This window comes from Lepidothrix coronata, unplaced genomic scaffold (genome assembly GCF_001604755.1).
Source record: "Lepidothrix coronata isolate B3197 unplaced genomic scaffold, Lepidothrix_coronata-1.0 Scaffold186, whole genome shotgun sequence".
In the NCBI taxonomy this organism is placed as follows: domain Eukaryota; kingdom Metazoa; phylum Chordata; class Aves; order Passeriformes; family Pipridae; genus Lepidothrix; species Lepidothrix coronata.
The window spans coordinates 674,752-693,386 of NW_016690366.1; the positions used below are offsets into that span (position 1 = coordinate 674,752).

Sequence of the window (18,635 nt, forward strand, 5' to 3'; positions counted from 1 at the left end):
TCTCAGGAGTACATTGTTTGTTTCCCAAACTAACTCCCCCCAGCCAAATCTGTTACAGGGAAGAGAAGACAAGCTTATCCCTGTAGGTCTAAACTAAATTTGTTTTACTTTGCCTTTCTCCATCCCTCCTTGTATTTATTTATAAAAACTATCCAGGGAGCTCATTCTGATTTTTAACTCTGGAGCTGAATGCTGTTAGTAGCTCCTTACCTGGTGTGAGCTTCCTTAAACTGTCAGGGGGAATCTCATTGACTTGTAAATAAGAACAAGGAGAAATCCCAAATGCCCCTTTAAAAAAAAAATTAAATCCTAAGGTCTGAGATTGATTGGATAAACTGTTGCTCTAGGCTTGCTAGAGCAATCTCAGAGGTTCTTGGCACGTAATCCTGGGTAGATGCCAGGCTCTTGGTTTGGTTCCAAGCAAATTCCAGCTCCCATTCACCAGCAATTAACTCTGAGACGCAGAGTCAGCTGGGACATCCCAAGTTATCATCCTTGTTTCAGTGAGGTGCTGTCCTGACAGTCACAGAGATATGGCCACGCTCATCCACCCACAGAATTCCCTTTGTCCCATTCCACAGGACAAGCCAGTGGCTGGTCCTCCTACCCTGAGATGCCACACCATATTCCTTCCTGGAATTGTTTGCACACCCTCCATAGCTGTGCCCGTGGGCTGTTGAAGATACTACAAGACTTTCCACCTGGCCATTACCTTTATGGCTGGAGGTTTCTGGCTTGCAGGCAGGTTAAGAGTGTGAGGAAAGGGGAATTTAAAGCTTAAATTAGTCATTCTACAATTCTAGAAACACCAAAATTAACCACTATGGCTTGCTCTGTCCTTCATCACTGGTGAAATTCAAGAACACAGAAGTAGAGTATCTGTTTGTCTTTGAGGCTGCAGTAAATAAATATACATGGTTTTATGGCATACACTTACAGAAGAGCTCAGTATTCTGAAATAATTTACTATTGGGCAGTGCTGCCCAGAATTATTGATATAATTGATATTATTGATATTCTAGGGGTTTAGCTGGGAGGTAACAATGGATTCTTACTTTTGCCTCCTAGAATTGCTGGGTTTTTTTGACTGAGAAAGATAAGTAATAGGAAGCCTTTTGAATATGAAACCTTGTCTGAATTCATTTTGGGGTTTGCTGTACACAGAGGGGATGCATCCATCTGTCCTCTAGGGTTGCTTGAAGACATTTTTTGGCTTTCCATTTCTATGTGCAGACAGTTCTGGGTATCCTTGACCTGTTAGTTACCTGTGACCTGCAGCCAGAAGGTTTGGGGCAGGGGCAAGTGAGGTGGGAGTCCCAGAGCTTCCTGTGCAGACAACAGAAAGATAAAATGGGAGAACATTCCCATTGCATTGTACTCCTGTCATTTGAATTGTGATACAGTTTGACAGATCAGATTATAACTCGAATTTATTGGTTTGGTAGAGGCTTGTTCCACTGTTTCCCCGAACATCTGGTTTTGGCAACAATGAAAAGAGGACAGTGGGTGATCTCTGCACTGATTGAACATACTCATGCTTTTATTCTGTATTTACATCAAAATAAATGTCTTTTATGCAGTAGCTAAAGTGAGCAAAATGTGCTTTAGTGCCTTGAGAGGAATTTGAATCCTTTGCATTCTACTGTCTTCAGTCATATTAAACAGAAAATGACAATTCTCAAATGAAAAGAGGATTTAAGATGTTTTTAGTACAGTGGTTAACGCTCTAGGATAACTATATGGTATTCATGGTTCTCTGAGGCAATTTTTGCTGAGTTAGGATGGGATTATCCACATCTGTAGCTTTGCTGAAGGCTGTGTGACTGAAATGTGATTAAATTATAATAAAATTATATACTTTCTTGTCTGTCCTTTTGGATTCTCGACCTATACTGTCAGTACCAGTATTTGAAGGAATATGTTGCACAAGATCTGTGTTTTGAGATTACTATTTAGAAAAGATAATTAACTTTTAATTATGTCTTTATTAGTATTTATTCTGCCTAAGCATTCAATTCTTCTTACGCTTGTGAAGGGCAATATTTAGGCTATTATGTGGGCAGTGTGAAATCAATGCTGCCTTCAATTAAGCATTTCTTTGTGTAACAGAATGGCTGGTCAGAAGTTGTCACTTGGCATCTTTAATTGATTTATTAAACACCGGTTTCAGTTGAGGGATTTTCTGGAGACATTCCTGGTAAATTTAAACACATTTTTTTTCATTTTTCTTTTTGCACTTTTAGGCAACAAGTTGTTTGCTTTTTTAATAAATAAAATATAGATATTATCTGGAAGCTGGACCCTGGTTTGGGGAGTATTGTATAAAACTTGGTAGTTGGAGTAGCTGTTCAGAGATTTGTATTGTATTTGTGATGGCCTTAAGAAGACTGATTTGTTCACTAAATAGCAGTGGTAGCTCTGCAGGGCACTATATACCCAACAGTCACTGGTGGGCTGTATTTTTTTTTTTGTGAAAAGGCAAAGGAAAAAAAAGGAAAAAAGCTTTTACACCCTGTCAAACATGAAAATGGAGCTCAGCCCTCCCGGTTCTGCAGCCAAGGCACTAGTCCCTGTTTGGGTAGCAGTCAGCCAGGAACTCAGGAGGTCCTGCTGGAACCCTGCCTTAGGTTTGGCAAAAGTCTATAAAAATGGAGATGTAGTGGGTTTAGAAAAACACAAAAGAAAGTGCTATTTCACACCATGACTGAATGGTGGAACTCACTGCTAGAGGATGTGGGAGGCTGAAAGTATAAATTAATTCCATTAATTATGGATGGGTCAATTGGGAACTGTTAAACACAAAAGTCCACATATAACTTGGGGGTCCAGCTTGTTTCTGCTGGAGAGTTTCTGTCCAGATTCCAGTGGCAGGTTCCCTGCCCTGGGGTGCCCACCCTGCAGGTGCAAGCTCCTGTGTCACTACCATAAAATAAGGTGAAGTAAATGCCAACTTGTCAGAACTATGTTCATTTGCATAGAAAATAACACATTAGTGGCTGGTTGTTACAGAGACGTCGTGTAATTTGTATCTTTAATCTTTGGATGGCAATTAGTCATCATTTTCATTATCCTATGCATGGATTGGTGGGGGAAGTTGTGACAAAAGTTCTTTAGGCATAGAAACATAGTAGTCAGAATAGTCAGTTTGGGTACTGACTTTATCAGGTGACAGATTAAGAGAATTATAAAAATAAGTGCAAGAAAATAGATAACGTTAGTAGTGTAAGAAAATAGTGGAATGGACAGTCAACTCAACATGAGAATTTCTTCTGTAGAACAGGGACCATCAGACAAAGTTATTAGAAAGTATTTAAGATTATGCTTTACATAAAAACTTACTTAGAACAAAGATCATATAGCCCAGTGTGCTGTCTCCAGTAGTGGGCCCAAGAGGATTCCTGGGGGAATATCTGATCTCTGTCTCTTGGGTTCTTTGGACAGCCAAATATTTTCAGCTCAGGTGATTTCCTGAAGCCTGTGTGACTTTCCACGTTCAGAAATCCCCTGTGGATTTCCCTGCCATGAAGTTTTCTGATCTCCTCTAGAGCCCATGAAGAATTTTTGGTATCCCCAATCTCTCCCGGCATCAAGTTCAACAGCTCTGTTAATTGTGTCAGAAAGAGCTACCTCCTTTCATTAGTATGGAACTGGATTCCAAGAAGCTTCATCTGATGATTCAAAAGTTCTTACACTGGAAGAAACAGTGAACAAAGTGTCCCTTTTCTCACTTGCCTTCTGAATCATGACCTGTTAAACTGCATTGACATCCCACCCCAGCTGAAGAAGCCCACTCAGTCTGTTCCATGCAAAATGACAGGATACTTGAGGCTGGAGGGCACCTTTGGAGATCTTCTCCTCCAACCTTCCATCCCAAAGCAGGTGCAACTAGAACAGGTTGTTCAGGACCTTAGGTTGGAAAAGACTTAGAAATCACTTAGGCTGGAAAAGACCTTTAAGATTCAGTCCAACCACACAAAGTCTACGTCTGGTCAGGTTTTGAGTTCTCCAAGGGTGGTGACTCACAAATTCTCTGTGGGCAACCTGATACCCTGTTTGATCACCCTCACCCTAAAAGTTTTTTCTGAAGTTTAAATGGAATTTGCTGTGTTTCAGTTTGTGCCCTTTGCCTCTTGTCCTGCTGTCAGCACCACTGATTCCCTCTTCTTTACTCCCTCCAACCACGTATTTGTACACATCTGAGTCTTCTCTCCTGAGTCTTCTCTCCTCTAGTTTGAACAGTCCCAGCTCTCCCAACCTCTGATTTCACGGTGGATGCAACAGTCCCTTGGTCATATTTGTAGCCCTTCACTGGACTTATTCCAGTCTGTGTCTCTCATGAACTGGGACCCCAGCACTTGGGGGTGCTTGGCAGAGTAAAAGGATCACCCACCCCTCTAAATGGGCTTTTCCTTGTGCTTAGCCCAGGATCCTGTTGGTCATCTTTGCCCCAGGGACACACTATTGGCTCACAGTTAGCTTGTCTTCTAGTGCCTTTCAGAAGATTGTCCCCTAGAAATTTTTCCAGCTCTAACTCTCTTAAGTCACAATTGCTTAATTTTCTAAAGAGCCTTTGGTGACCAATTTTTCCCAAATACTTCTGTAAATCAAAATAGGCTTCCATCAGCTTCAACCACGTGGTTGCCAACCCCTTAAAAAAAATTAGGAACAACAATCTCTCTTGGGGGAGTTAATCTTTTTTTTTTTTTGCAGTTTCCAAGTTCTACCAGCAGCTTCTGTCATGTCTCCAATTCCAAGAATAGAAGGACAAGAAGGAGCTGGCTGTGGAAATAGTGAGAGATGAATTCTGCACTGGTAATGCTATAGAAACTTGATTGGATTCTTAATTTTTGAAACACAGCTGCCAGTGGCACAATTCCAGGAGCTGGGCCAGACTCCAGTGTTGAGGTTCCTGCCTGTGGCACTGTGCCAGTGTAGCTGAGAAGGGGAAATATGGTCTTCACCTCTGGGCAAGGCAACATTCCCAGTTCCAGCTTCATTTGCTTTGGGGCTTTTCTGCTTTTGGCAGCAGCTGGAGAAAGGTGATGCTGTGGGCTGGGAGCTGTGCTCTCCTACTGCTTACTCTGCTCTCCAGGAAGAGACAGAGCATTTTCTTACGGTCACCTCTGAGTAAAAACAGAGACTGTGTGAGTAGAACTACAGTCTTCAAAGAGGTGACTGTCCCTCAATGCCATCTTGCCCGACACCATCGGAGAAAGGTAGGAATGTGATCTGACCTGAGAAAGTGTGAACGAAATGTTTAGTGCATCCATTGCCCCAAACATCCTTTAATGCTGGTGCTGCTGCTGTAGGAAATGCAAGAGCAAACAAAGGAGAAAAAAATAGGTAAAAGTAAAAAGCACGTTTTAAGAGAGCTGTTTCCACTCTGTCTGTTCTTGCCCTGTATTGACAGTGCCTGTCTGCACACCCTCCTCTAAGGAATGGAGTTGTTCTGCCTCATGGCAGGATGCAAACTGAGTAAAAGGATATAGTATTGGTGCATAGAACCAATTCACTTACACGTATCCCTTGAGACAAACTCTCCAGCTGAAGACAGTTCTTTTTGTCAGGAATTAATGAGATGTTTGTGTGCATATGCAAAGAGAGAATTAATACCTTGGGTGACCTAAGGTCATGCAGTGACCTGAAGAGGGAATTTCTCTGTCTTTGGGACAGTGTATATAAGGGTAGACATTCTGTATAAGCCTATTTTACCATATTTACTATAATTATTCTAGTACCCAACTGCCACCTTTAGGGTTCCTTCTGCAAGAGCTTTGCAGTCAAAGAAATGTTTTGTTGTGTCAGGGATTTCTCAAGTGAACAAAGATAAAATGAACATAGATAAACTTTTGGGGGATAAACTTTGATCTTCTGCTTAGAAAATTTAAATATGTTCCTAGGGCTTTTTTTTTTTTTAGGTTAGAATTTATAGCATCCATTTGATTATTCCAACACAGCTCAACTTCAAAATCTTTATAATGATAAGTATTTTTTTAATTTTTACTCTGCCTATTGTGTCCTCAAGCCCATAATTTTCTAAATGTTACTTTAGAATAGTAGAATATATATGTGTATATATTAAATCTTCACATATTTCAAACTTGATAAATATTTCTGCAAGTAAATGAAGCCAATAAGCCAGTCCTTTAGTTGCATTTTTTTATTTTTATGAATTCTAATTCTGTCAAAACTATCAAGGTAAAATCTTGGCCCCTGGAAATTGAGGGGAAAATTTCCTTTAAGTTTTGTGCCCTAACATTACAAAAGCTTTACCTGTTCAAATTGAACTGTAGCATTTTTAAGCTTTCAGTAGAGAGGCGGCAGATTTTTTTCTCTTCTGAGTTTCCTTTCATTTTCCTACTTTTTTTTTTTAAACTGTATAGTGCTAAATATAAGCGTGCCTTAAACAGGGAAATTTTCACATGGTGAAGTAGACATTAAATATGTCAGAGGTGAAATATGTGACTTGAGTAGAACCTTCAGGACTCAAAGTGCTCTGGGATCTTCAGATCCCACAGGAGTCACTGAAAATCACTGGGGACTCCTGAAGAGCAGATATTCCATTTGATTTTGGGCAACTTGCTGAGGAACCCTAATGTAGAGCTTTTAATTCCCCATAAAAGCAACAGAGAGAGAATTACTTCATTAATATGTCTGATTCCTTTGGATCAGCATCCTACAACAATGACTGTTTAAATAATATCACATATACAATACACAGCATTTCACTTCTCAGTCAAACTTTGCCTCAGTCGGGGTTTATGTGTAATTTTAACATTCATCAGTGCTTACTTGAACAGTATCTAACTTGCAGAAATGAATGGAAATCCCCTTGTGGGAAACTCAGTTTAGTACAAGGCTCAGGTTGTTTTCAGTCAGAAGAATTTGAGATCAAACTATCTTCATGCTTCTATAACTCCATTTTCTTTTGTCTCAAACTCTGGGGTTTTTAGATACTTTTTTTTTTAAAGTGCAGTTTGTAGGATAAGTATTCTTAAGATTGCTTAAAAAGAATTGTTGAGAATTATTATTTTTAAAGCAGTTAGATTAAATAACGTTTCACCTAACATTATATAACCTAAGTATAATTTCCTCTTAATTTCTGAGTGAAGTTTCGAACAATGATTCATTTGCAAATATTTCAAATATCAGGGCTGAATCCTGTGTTTAGCATCTCCAGTGTTCCAATATCTCCAGCTTCAGGGATGCTGAATAAGAAACTTAAAAACACAAGAGGAGTGAAAAAAAAAGGTATTGGAGAAGGGTTTGTTTTGTCACTGTGATATCACAGTTGAGCTGCTCTGTGACAGCAATTGGGTATCTTGAAGTGAACAACTTGCTGAGAGGAAATAGAACCCTACTACATTTGCTAAAACTCTTGCCTGCCCCTGAAAACCTAAAAGCAAAACCACCTCAGAGCCCAGCTTTCTGGCCAATGTAATTCAAACAGAATATTTGAAGAAAGAAAACTTTAAACCCCTCTTGGTCTGGATTCAGAATACTGCAGAAATTAGTCAGGGTGACCTCTCTCATCAATGTCTCAATGCAAGTGAGTGTAAATATTTTGATGCTCCCCTGAGTGCATGATGTGGGAGCTCCCAAATATCTCATTCTGAGAGGATTTGTTGGTAGTGTTTTAGTGAAGTGGAACACTAATCAACACCCTCATTTTAAAAATTAGTTACCTGCACTTCCTGCACTCATTTAAAAAAAAATTGAGCATCTTTATTTATCATTTACAGGAAATGACATTAACATGCTCCCCAACAGATCTGGTAAATTCTGCTATCTCTGAGATACTGAAAAGAGAAAGGCAGTGACTGTTCTCTGTGCTTTTTTATATCATGCACAGAATGAAAAAAACCCTTTTATTTCCAAATGCCTGAAGCTTTACATAGTGAAAATGTAGGAGAAGGCAAAACTTCTGATGCTTTTAAGACACGCTGCAAGAGAGCTCTGGGGCACAACTAGAACATGGGGATGCTCAGCAGTCAGTGATTTTACCTTTCCAGAATGTGAGATTGTTTTCCACACCCAAGAACTGTTAATACAAACAGCTTCACCACAGAGACACAACATAAACCATCCTGCTGCCCTGAACTCCCCACATTTGAATTGCACTTACAAGAAATGAGTCAGTGAAAAAGCAAATGCTGCTCCCAAGAGATATTGTTATTCAGTGGCATTTTACCTCTTATCAGTACCTTTTTAAAGAGGTTCCCAGATTGCCAGATTCCCAAACACAAGCTACTGAAGATAATTTTCATTTCTTATTGCTCAGACACAAAACAAGTCTTCTAGCTATGATTTTTCCCCCCCAAAATTGTGTTCATCATAGACACAAAATCGTTTTTATATGAGTGATATCTCTTGAATATTCTGTGTACCTTATGCTGTCATGCATCTCCTTATTGTATGCTTCAGAACTAAAATAATGGAAAACTGGAATATATTTCAAGGGATTTGAGTCCTGCCATCAGAATAGGCTGACTGGGAGGTGAATCCAACACCTCTGGTCTCATTCTTGTCTCCTTTGTATCAGGCTGAGTGAGGTAACTTTGGAGATGTCGACTGACAAACCCATAATCAAAGTGATTTGCAGGCCCAGAAGACTGAAATTGAAGTTTGTAAATCAAAGACGCTTTTTAAACCCCCCAAAACCTTGCAATGGATTTGCTGCCCTTCCCACAGCCACACACACCTGCCCTGTCCAGGGAGCATTCCAGCCCCAGTTATCTCAGCCAGCACCCTGCAGTGGAAAGGGATTTTGGGATAATGTTTATTTCTCTTTTTTTGATGTACATACAGTCACAGAATGGTTTGGGACCTTAAAGCTCATCTTGTTCCAACTCCCTGCCATGGGCAGGGACACCTTCTACTTATTCCAGGTTGCTCCAAGCCCTGTCCAACCTGGCCTTGGACACTTCCAGGGATGAGGCAACCACAGCTTCTCTGGGCAACCTGTGCCAGGGCCTCCCCACCCTCACAGGGAAGGATTTTATACCCCCCAGTCTGTGTGAACACACTCAGGATCACACAGACAGGGAAGTCCAACAGCACCTCGTGGCTGCTTATTTTGGAACCACACAAAGGCAATTAAGATATCCCAGAAGTTTTGGGTTGAGGAGTTCGGGAAATAAAACTACTCTCATAATAGCGCTATTTTAGCCACGAGGAGCAGTGAGAGGGCGTAAAAGGGTTTCTCCTCCAAGTCCCTGAAAGACCCCTCAGCACGCTTTGCTCCAGCACCTGACTTTCCCCGTTGGCTGCCGCCACAGAAACATGCTACTGGTGTGGCTCCTGCCTCGAGGAAGGTCCTGTCCCATTTAAACAGGGTGGTACTTGGCTGACAACTCCGCCTCGGAAAATTAGCATTTCAATAGGTGTAAAGTAATCCGAGCTATAGTGTTGGTCTCCAAATGCAGCAATGAATAAACAAAACTTCAAGTATTTAGGTCCTTCTCCCCCTCAGCTTCCATTCTCAGAATGAATATGCTGTATTCAGCCCGCCTGTAAGTAACATTAGCAGAAGGTAGGAGAGACACTGCCTAGCAACCCACAGAAATCCCAAAGAGAGGTGGAAAGGAAGTGATTTTCATGTAATTATTCACTTCTACAAAAGCTGTTGTCAGGTAGACACTAGAAACATAGCTGTTTTATTATTCCCCTAACCTACTTTTAATCTTTTGAGAATCACTACCATTAAAGAGAGGAAAAAAAGAGCTTAATTCAGCCATTTTCTGCCTGGTCGTTTAAGTTGTGTTTTCCTGCTCTAATGAAGGCTGTGCTTTCAGAAGCTGTGTTGTTTAAAAAGCCCTGGGTAGTAAACTTCAGAAACAAACTCGCTCCGCTATCCAAAATTCAGCATTTTTGCTGCTGCTTCCCCACAATACACAGTTCATATTTTGTTTTGGTTTGGTTCCCCATTTAACGGCATTTCCCACTGAGCTGAGAGAGCAACGAGATAATCTCTTATTTATTTATTTTCTGAAAAGGCATTTGGGGACAGGGGGCAGGGGCTAAAGAGCTTATTTATTTTAGGTAACATAGTCGGTGCCAGCGTGCTTGGGTCCAGCAGGTTTTTTTCCTTTCCTTTTCTAAGACAGGCATCCCAGCTTTGCCCTCAGCCACGATTCCTTGGAGCTGACTGAGGCTGCATGGAGATAACTGAGGGATATTTTAGTCCTGTTCTTGCCATCTGGATGAGCCTGGAGGAGTTGAGCTTCGCTTGTACATCTCACTAAATGCTCTTTTACATCAAGGATTGTCAGAACAGTTGCCACTTCAAGTAGCCCGAGGACAGGCACGTTTTCAGTGGATTGTCTGATTTATATCCTTATTTTTCTACATTCACACTTCTAGCATAGGCTCAATAAATGTGGATAGCAAAACAGGTATTGGAAGTTTACTTTTAAAGGGGTACATTTAATGGAAAATAATTATATCAAAAGTATGTAGAACAACTATTGAAGGTGTATTTGGTGAGGCATCATGAAGGACATCATGAAAGTTCTCAGAGCCTTTAACCTGTGTCTTCAGTCAAAGTAACATTCTACGCAGAAAAGTTACTTTAAAGTTGCAAATAGAAACTAAAAATAAAAATAGCCTGTTCTGCTCACTGGTTATTCCAAGATTTCAGTTCCATGTGAGAAGTTGTATTTTCCTACTCAGCTAAAAGGTTTTTATTGTGACCCCGGGTATTAATTAGTTTAATTTTGTGAAATAATTCTTTTGGTCTGTTTTCTAAACAAATATGTCTTTTTATATTAGCTCTGTTTAAAAGATTTGTAGGTTTTTTTAAAAACTAAACATATGCCAGGACTATTTTATAGTCAAATATGAAAAACTATGCAGGTACAATAACTGTGTTGATTATGCAGGAAAATGAAAATAGTAAAGTTTATTGTTCCCTCTGATTTTGCCTGCAGGATTCATTGTAGCAAGACACATAGTCAGGAGAAGAGCAGAATGCATGCAAGGAATAGATTTATTCACTATGAATGTCTGCATCTTCTGAGTGTTTGGGTTGTTTTTCAGAATAGAACAGAACTTTGCCCTCTGAGTTCCTTATTTTGGCAGTTGCACAGCTCAGACATTCAGCTGATTTTTGTGTCAGCTGCTATTGAAGAAAAAAAATTCAGCTGATTGCAAGAGAGTGGCTAAAGAATAAATGCAAGCTCGTTGCTTTTCTTTTTCATGCCTTTGAACAGAGATTTCAGTTGATGGCAGTGAGTTGTCTTTGCACTTCGTGCAGGAGAATCTGAAGGCGATGCAAGTGTGGCCTCTGGGGCAGATGTGGTGCTTTGGCCTCTTCTCCATCCATTTGACAAGGCAGCCTGCATTGAAAATATCCAGAACGGATCTCTGGCTGCCTTTCTGGTGGGATGCCACGTGAATGTATTGCATTTCTTGCCTTGGTTAGCACGTGAGGAACACAGCAAGGGCCAAAAACCCCCCAAAAGCCACACAGAGACCTTTTGCCTTCCTCCCAGTGTGTACATACCCAGCCTGTTTGTCATCCTGGTGTGTTCTCCTGCTGCTGGCAGCTGTCCTAAACCGTGCCCAGCAGAACAGGTTGTGATGTAGTTGAATATTCTTCATAATGAGAAAGCCAGAAAAAAAATGACTTTAATTGGAATAAGATCGGGGTAAAATTCTCAGCCCTCCACTGCTGCCTACTTTAGCATTTTTCTTGGAAGTAACATTCATATATACCCAGGAATGCAACTCATAGCAGAGGAATGGAATAAGCTGTAATTTAAGGAATGATTCTTACAGTTTCATATCACCCTACGCTGGGTAGGCACTCTGCAGTCAGCAGAATAATCCTGGTGTTGTCAAGAGTTCATCTCAGTGACAATATTGTCCTTTATAAAAGAGGCACGAGATCTAAGGCTTGGAAAAATAGTCTTGGTGAATAAAAAATGGTAAAGCTCACCAGGAAACTTCAGGCTGTGTGGCACTGTCCTGTGGCAGGAGAGTGTGTACTCCCTCTGTTCTTAAAATCAGAATATTATTCTGAATAGCAGAGTCCTGTGGCTCTGGAGTCCTGTTTGCTACATGGAGGAGTTGCAGTCTTCCTGTTCATTATATATGAACATGGCTTGGGTTTTTTTCACATAGCCAAGTTATTCATGTTAGTTTCGTAGGTACAATCACAGCTATTTTTATGAGTTTCAACGTAAAACAAAGGCCTTTTAATCAGGAGAGGAAAGAAAGGTTCCAGGTGCACCTTGCAACAAGGTGGAAACATCTTGGTGGGATCTGCCTCTCCATGTGAGTGTTCTCTGAACTGTGTGTGGGGGCTCAGCACAAGCACCTGATGTTTTCTGCAACAGCAGAAAGGTTCCCTTGGTTTTCAATTCCAGCTCCTTCCAGTCGGGGATTTTAGCTGGGAGCTGAAAGCATCTTGAATGATGAACCAATAGAAAAGAAACACCCAGGCTACAGGAGATGAAAGGCAGGGTGAAATTGGGACTTGGGTTTTTTTCCCAGAGCTATCAGAAACAGCATTTTTTTTTCATCATGTTATGCTCAGTATCTATTTTTCCTACTCAGTATCTAGGTTTTCCTACAGTTTTATGTCAGAAATTCTTAGCCCTATTCCGACCTGTTGGAGCTGTGGTTGGCATGGCCAAAGGCAGCACTCCCTGAAATGCTCTTACCTCATTCCAGTGGCAGGAGGAGAGGAAGGAAGCCTGTATTAGGGTTACTTTTGAAATGGTTTGATTCTCCGAAAGCTTCTTTCAGTGATCACAATTAAACGTGTTGTTGATTGCCTCATCCCTTACTCATTAAGTGCAGGTACTACTTCAATATCAAGGCTCATATTTTATAGTTTCTTCCAGTCCTGTCACACCTAAACCTATTTGGCAACAGGTTGATTTATTCAGGCATTATTAGTGTGATGAAATTCTGCAATTATTCTATGCCCTTACCTTGAAATTTCATTTACTATCTCCTGACAGCAAAGGCTTTATTTTTAAAATTCTTCTTTGAAACCAAAGGCAATCCACTCGTGAAAATACAAACTGCTGAGATTCATCAAAAAGTAATGAATAAATTAAAAGAAAACCTGAAGTGATTGCTTCTCCTCTGATAACAAAATGGAAAATAAATGACTGTCAACACTTGGAACATCATGTTTTAAAGAATGAGTGCAGCATTGAGCTGTCTTGTGAGGTCTCCCATATTCTCAGAAGGGGCTTCATGATAGGATTGTCATTAACCACCCTGTAGTTAAGGGTGCTTTGAGCTTTTCAGTTCAAGTGGGTGTTCAAGCTCACTGTTAAAAATGCAGGGGGAAAAAAGGTACATATTCATGATGCTGCTCCCCTGAGATGCATATTCCAGACAGTACTTGGGCATCAGTGTGAAATGAATCCCCTTGGGTTTTATAGGAATACTGAAGGAAGTAAACTGAACTGTGTGGGTGCAAACATTAACAGCCCTGATGTGCATAATTTCTATCAGATCTGTCAACTGAGGGGTTGCAGGAAAGGCCATGGACAGACAATATATACATTTTATTTAATGGAAGGACATGCAGGGTGCTTGATTGTTGTTCCTGTTGTATACAGAGAAACTTGGATGTTGCAGTTCTTTTAGCTCAGCCATTGCATTGAAACTCTAAACTGTCACCTGAACAGTCTCACCATGATTTAGTACCATTAAGAAATCTGTGAAATATAATTAAAAGGCTGCAAAAAGAGAAAGGGTGAGGTGTGTTTCTTTACCTACATGAATCTCTGAAACTTTAACCCACCACTCTGACCTGATCTGTCAGTCAGACCAGGATAACAGGGAGCAAGGATAGGACATGGCTGAGGTGATTTAGTGCTGCACTGGGGCATTCCTAAAAAAAGCATATTCTCTTTTTACCACTCTTTGAGCAGCAGACTGAAAAATCAAAGCACCAGCTGTTGTTTACCCCAAGAGCTTTTGCCTCCAGCCCCAGGATGGATCCTCAGGGGCAGAGCAATGCAGGCTGACCAGGGGCCTTTGGCCTCCAGGGCTCAGACACAGAGGTGGGAGATCCTGGATGGGGATTTGAACACACAAACATAATTTCTGACTATCACATTTCTAACTAACCCCTCCCATTTCCACTCAATATGTCCTCAACGTGCATTTTAGGCATCTGGCATTTTTCCTAAAGAAACTCCATGAGTAGCTTCCTAGCTGAGGTGTAAAATGATGCTTCTCAGGAGACAACATATTTAAAAAAACCCCCAACCTAAATATATTTTAGGAGGATCAGACTATAAAATAGCTGCCTAATTTTCCTGTGTTCCTCAGACACAAACCAGTTTTACACCTTTTGAGTCATTCTGCTGTTTGACACGACTCTAAAAGCTCATGGAAGTACCAGTTAAAGTCAGTTTATGCTGGGAGATATTTCCTGCTGTCACGAGAGGATTTCATAACAGCTGCATAACAGTGTATACAAAATATATACAGAGAATATAGAAAACAAAGGGAAGGTACAAAGTTAGAGAAAACCCTGGACTCTAATTATATTCCTTCAGGTGAGCAACACTAATTTTTATTCCATGCATTATGGAAATAATCGATGTCAACACACAATAGGTTTTCCCTAAGGTCTCTGCTTTATTTGGGTACAGCACCAGCTAAGCTCATTTCAGGGCAGTTATGCAATGTTTTTTTTTTATCCTTTTCACTCCTTGCTTGGCCCTGTAAATATGCTTGATATAGAGCTGGATCATCACAAAGAATGGCTCAGCCTTTCAAAGTGACTTATTTCTGCACTGTCCACACACTTCATAAACCTCAGTTATTTTGCTTTCAGTGTATGGCACGACCTCATCTTACTGACATTGAGACTAAACTGAGAGGACCTCATTCTTGTTGGGATTTTCAGTCTGAAATTGGTTTCTTATACTGCCTTTTTTTTAAGTTGTTCAAGACATGCCTTCCATTCACCTTAGCTGCAACAGTGAGTGCTCAGTAACTTTGTGCTTCACTTTGGACACCAGTTAAAGGAGGAGACCCCAGTTAATGAACATTCTCCAAGGTTGGTTGAAGTGATTTATGGACATAACGTCACACAGGAACTTTAAAGCTGGGCCATGAAAAGAACTGAATTCTCTGGAGCAGTGTTCTGCTGTCTTCACTGCAGCACATCTGCCCTCCTTCTTCTTTATCCTTCATTCATTACATGAGCTAAAATCATGGCAACAAAGGAGGCACGGGATGCTCCAGGCATCAGGATTGACCAGCTCACTTCATCTCCCTGGGCAGAGAGAAGAATATTCCTGTTAACGAGGATTGTGTCCTAGACCTACACACAAGAAGGCCAAATTAAGGTTACCTGGGCTGATTTCATTTGCCAGCTGAATTTTTGCGAACTTTGATTTTTCAGTTAAAAATATTCCTGCTTGTTCTGTCCCGTGGGATTGTTTGTACCAACAGGAGTTATCATGCTGGGACTGCTGGCTGTGAGCTCATGGTGTGAGTCAGGAAAGCTGTTAATGAAGTGTGGGAAAGCCCCAGAGTGGGGATCAGGACACAGACAGCTCTGCTGTTCCCTTCCCACTCAGAAAATGGGAAGTGGAGGCTCTCACAGTCTCTCACTGCTGGACCTCCTTCCTACCTGGAGAAAGCAGGCAGTACCATAAAGCTGAGGCTTGGTTATATCACTTTCTCCCTTTGGGAACAGAGCTCCATTCCATGGGCTTGGTGAACAGCCCTGAGCCAGCAGGAATGATTCCCATTCCAGGAATGGGAGGAGTGACTGTGCTGTTGTGGGGGGGTGCAAAAATGTGAGCACAGATTCTGTCCTTTGGCATCGGGATTTTTTAAATATTAGGGTATAATAAAGGTTTAGTGGTTTAATTTTAATCTTCTTTTGGCATGAAAACCTTTATATGAGATGAAGAAAAAAAAAAGACTTAGTTCCACCTTTTAAAGTAGGAGCTGATAGAAACTATAAAACACTTTAGGTCCCCAAATTTATGAACGCACACTGTTGAATTGACTTAATTGTCACTAAGCAAAGGATTTTCAAGCTACCAAGTTCATAAAGCATGAACAGGAATTCTCTGGAATTTGCTCCTGCCAGGAACATATTGAGCCATGTCTCCTTTCAGACCCATGTCCTCCTTTTGTCCCATCCTGTCACCAGCTGCTGCTCCGGCTTTGCAGCTTGCTGGCAATGTTCTCTTTGTCTCTGTCCCTCAGAATTTCATTGTTCCCCAGAATTGTGCTATGTCCATTCCATGTACTTAGAAAATGTAACAACTTCTAGGCTAAGCCAGACAGTGCAGATTCAGCATTCTCTGCAAAAAAAATCGATAATGGTTTTGTGGCCATAAAGGAGATGGATGGCACCTGGAATTGGGAGTGGTGTCTACAAGAGCCCATCTGTATCCACCACGAGTTTTAACGAGAACAACTTCCCCTGAGGAGCAGTTTGGGAATGACTAGGAGTGGTGTGACCCAGACTAATACACAATTTGTGCACCTCGCCAGGTTCTCCAGCCACAGCTGAGTACTGCAGCCTGATGCTAAATGTCAAATGCCCATCTGCTGTTGGGGCAAGGATATAAAGAACTGATCTGAAATATCAACCAAATGGCTTTGGAGTGTTGGCATGTCTGGTCTTGTGGCAAAAATATACCAGAGTTATTCCAGCTCTTGTATTTTTCCAGCTATTGAAAATCTTCCTGTGGCTTCTAAATTTATTTCCCTATTTCCTACTTTGTTGATCAGTTTTTGCCATTTCAGAAACCTGAAATTGAAGTATTAATGGTGATCACAAATTAAATGTTACTGGTCCTATGAGTATACAACCCAAAAGAAGCTGTGCTGATTCTATTATTCCATACAGTAAATAAAATTATTTCTCCTTCCTGTTTGAACATCAGCCATAAGTTCTGATAGAATTTCTAGTGCAAGGGTATGACTTTGTGGTATGATGTGATACAGTGCAACGATATGGCTCTTCAATCTAATTGAACTTCTTTAGAATACGTGAACATTTGCTTGCAGAACAGTTTCTCATAAAGTATTTGCCACTTTTTAGGTGTAATCACTCTCAGATGTCATGGTGTTTAGAGCAGACTTGTTTTCTTTGGAGGAAATAGTTATTACCTCTGGCCAGCATTTTGTCTGTTTTTCTGTCTGGCTACACAGGACCTCCAGAGGGACGTGCTCCCTGCTCCTCTTCTCCGGCAGCTCTGGAGCTTCTCCCTTCAGAACACAGTTCTCCTTTGCCCCCATTTCCACTAGGACTTGCTGTCCAAGGAATAATCAGACTTGTGTGGGGCTGGTGGATGCCAACAGGAAAGGCTGTTGCTCATCTGAGTGCCTCACGATGCCCTGCCCCAGCGCAGTGTGGAAGAACGGAAAGGGAACGATCCTCGTGCTGATCCAGTTTCCCAGCTTTTGTCTGTGCCTCACAAGACCGTGCATTTTCAGTTGACCTCTGCTACTCACAGCTTTTTGGGAGCTTCCAATCTTGTTAAAGATCCTGTCTGTCAAAAGCCTTTCTCTGTGCAGTTTTTCCTTACCAAGTGGTGAAACTCTGGGATGTAACCCAGCTGTGTCTTATTCAGTATGACAGGAATGGAACCATTTAAGCCACTGATGTAAATCAAATGTGATCTTAATGTTATTTCTAAACAGAAACACTCAACAACTCCAGAGACCAAGGTCTCACTTGATCACATGTAAAACAAACACATCTCCTTCATATATTTACGAGTATCTGATTGCTGTTATTAGTCACAAAGTCATTACCTGTGTGCCCTGTATTCCCTCTTTTCCTGCTGCACAGTCATTGCCTCTGGTTATCAGTCAGGGTCTTGGTACTTCTCTGGAAAGCACTTTGATTGCTCTGCTTTAACAAAAAAACTTACAGAGATCATTTATCCCAGGAATAACCAGGAGTAGGAAGTTATTGGACTGGAAATAATAGTGTAGATGTGGGTTCTACACATCATTCTCATGGCCAAACCAGGAGTTCAAAGGGTACATTCACCTCCAATGAGAACACACTCAGGCTGGTCAAATGCAACAAACTGCTTTGCTGGAGTGCTTTTAAAGTAAAAAAAAATTGCCTATTAATGTTCTGAGATTGCTGTGAGGAGAAGAATCTGTGTCAGCCAAGGCTTCCTTTTGCTTTCCTCTGATTTAGAATTAAGTGTCTGCAACACTTTAGGATATAAATGTTACCATGATGATATGATAAAGCTACTGACTTGTTAAACTCTTCAGAACTTTTATTTGTTAATTGTAATGTGACTAGAACCATGGTTTCATGCCTAATTGGAACCACTAAGTATTGCTAAAAACCTCCTTTCCCTGGATAAGTTATCCCTTCTCTTTACCCAGCTTAATTAATAAGTTATCTATGAAAAGAATATTTTGTCTTTAGAATATTTATTCACACTAGATTTCTTAATTTGAGTAAATACCTATCAAATGGGAATGAGATAAATGGAGATGATTTTATTTAGGTTGCAATAACTAACACCTTCTAATGCTAATAAAGCCATTAAAGAATTTGTACTGGTTGAGGTTCTTCTCCAGAAATTCTGTCTCACTTTCTACTTCAATTAGGTTGAACCTGTAAAGACCAGCTGAGCTTTATACCCCTGAGAAGGAGAGGGGAA

At 40.8% G+C, this 18,635-nt stretch overlaps 1 protein-coding gene across 3 annotated transcripts in view; it reads left to right on the forward strand.

Moving 5' to 3' along the window:
- Nucleotides 1-18,635, forward strand: part of LOC108505205 (sodium- and chloride-dependent GABA transporter 3) — a 98,156-nt gene that overhangs the window by 59,370 nt on the left and 20,151 nt on the right. The window lies entirely within an intron of this gene.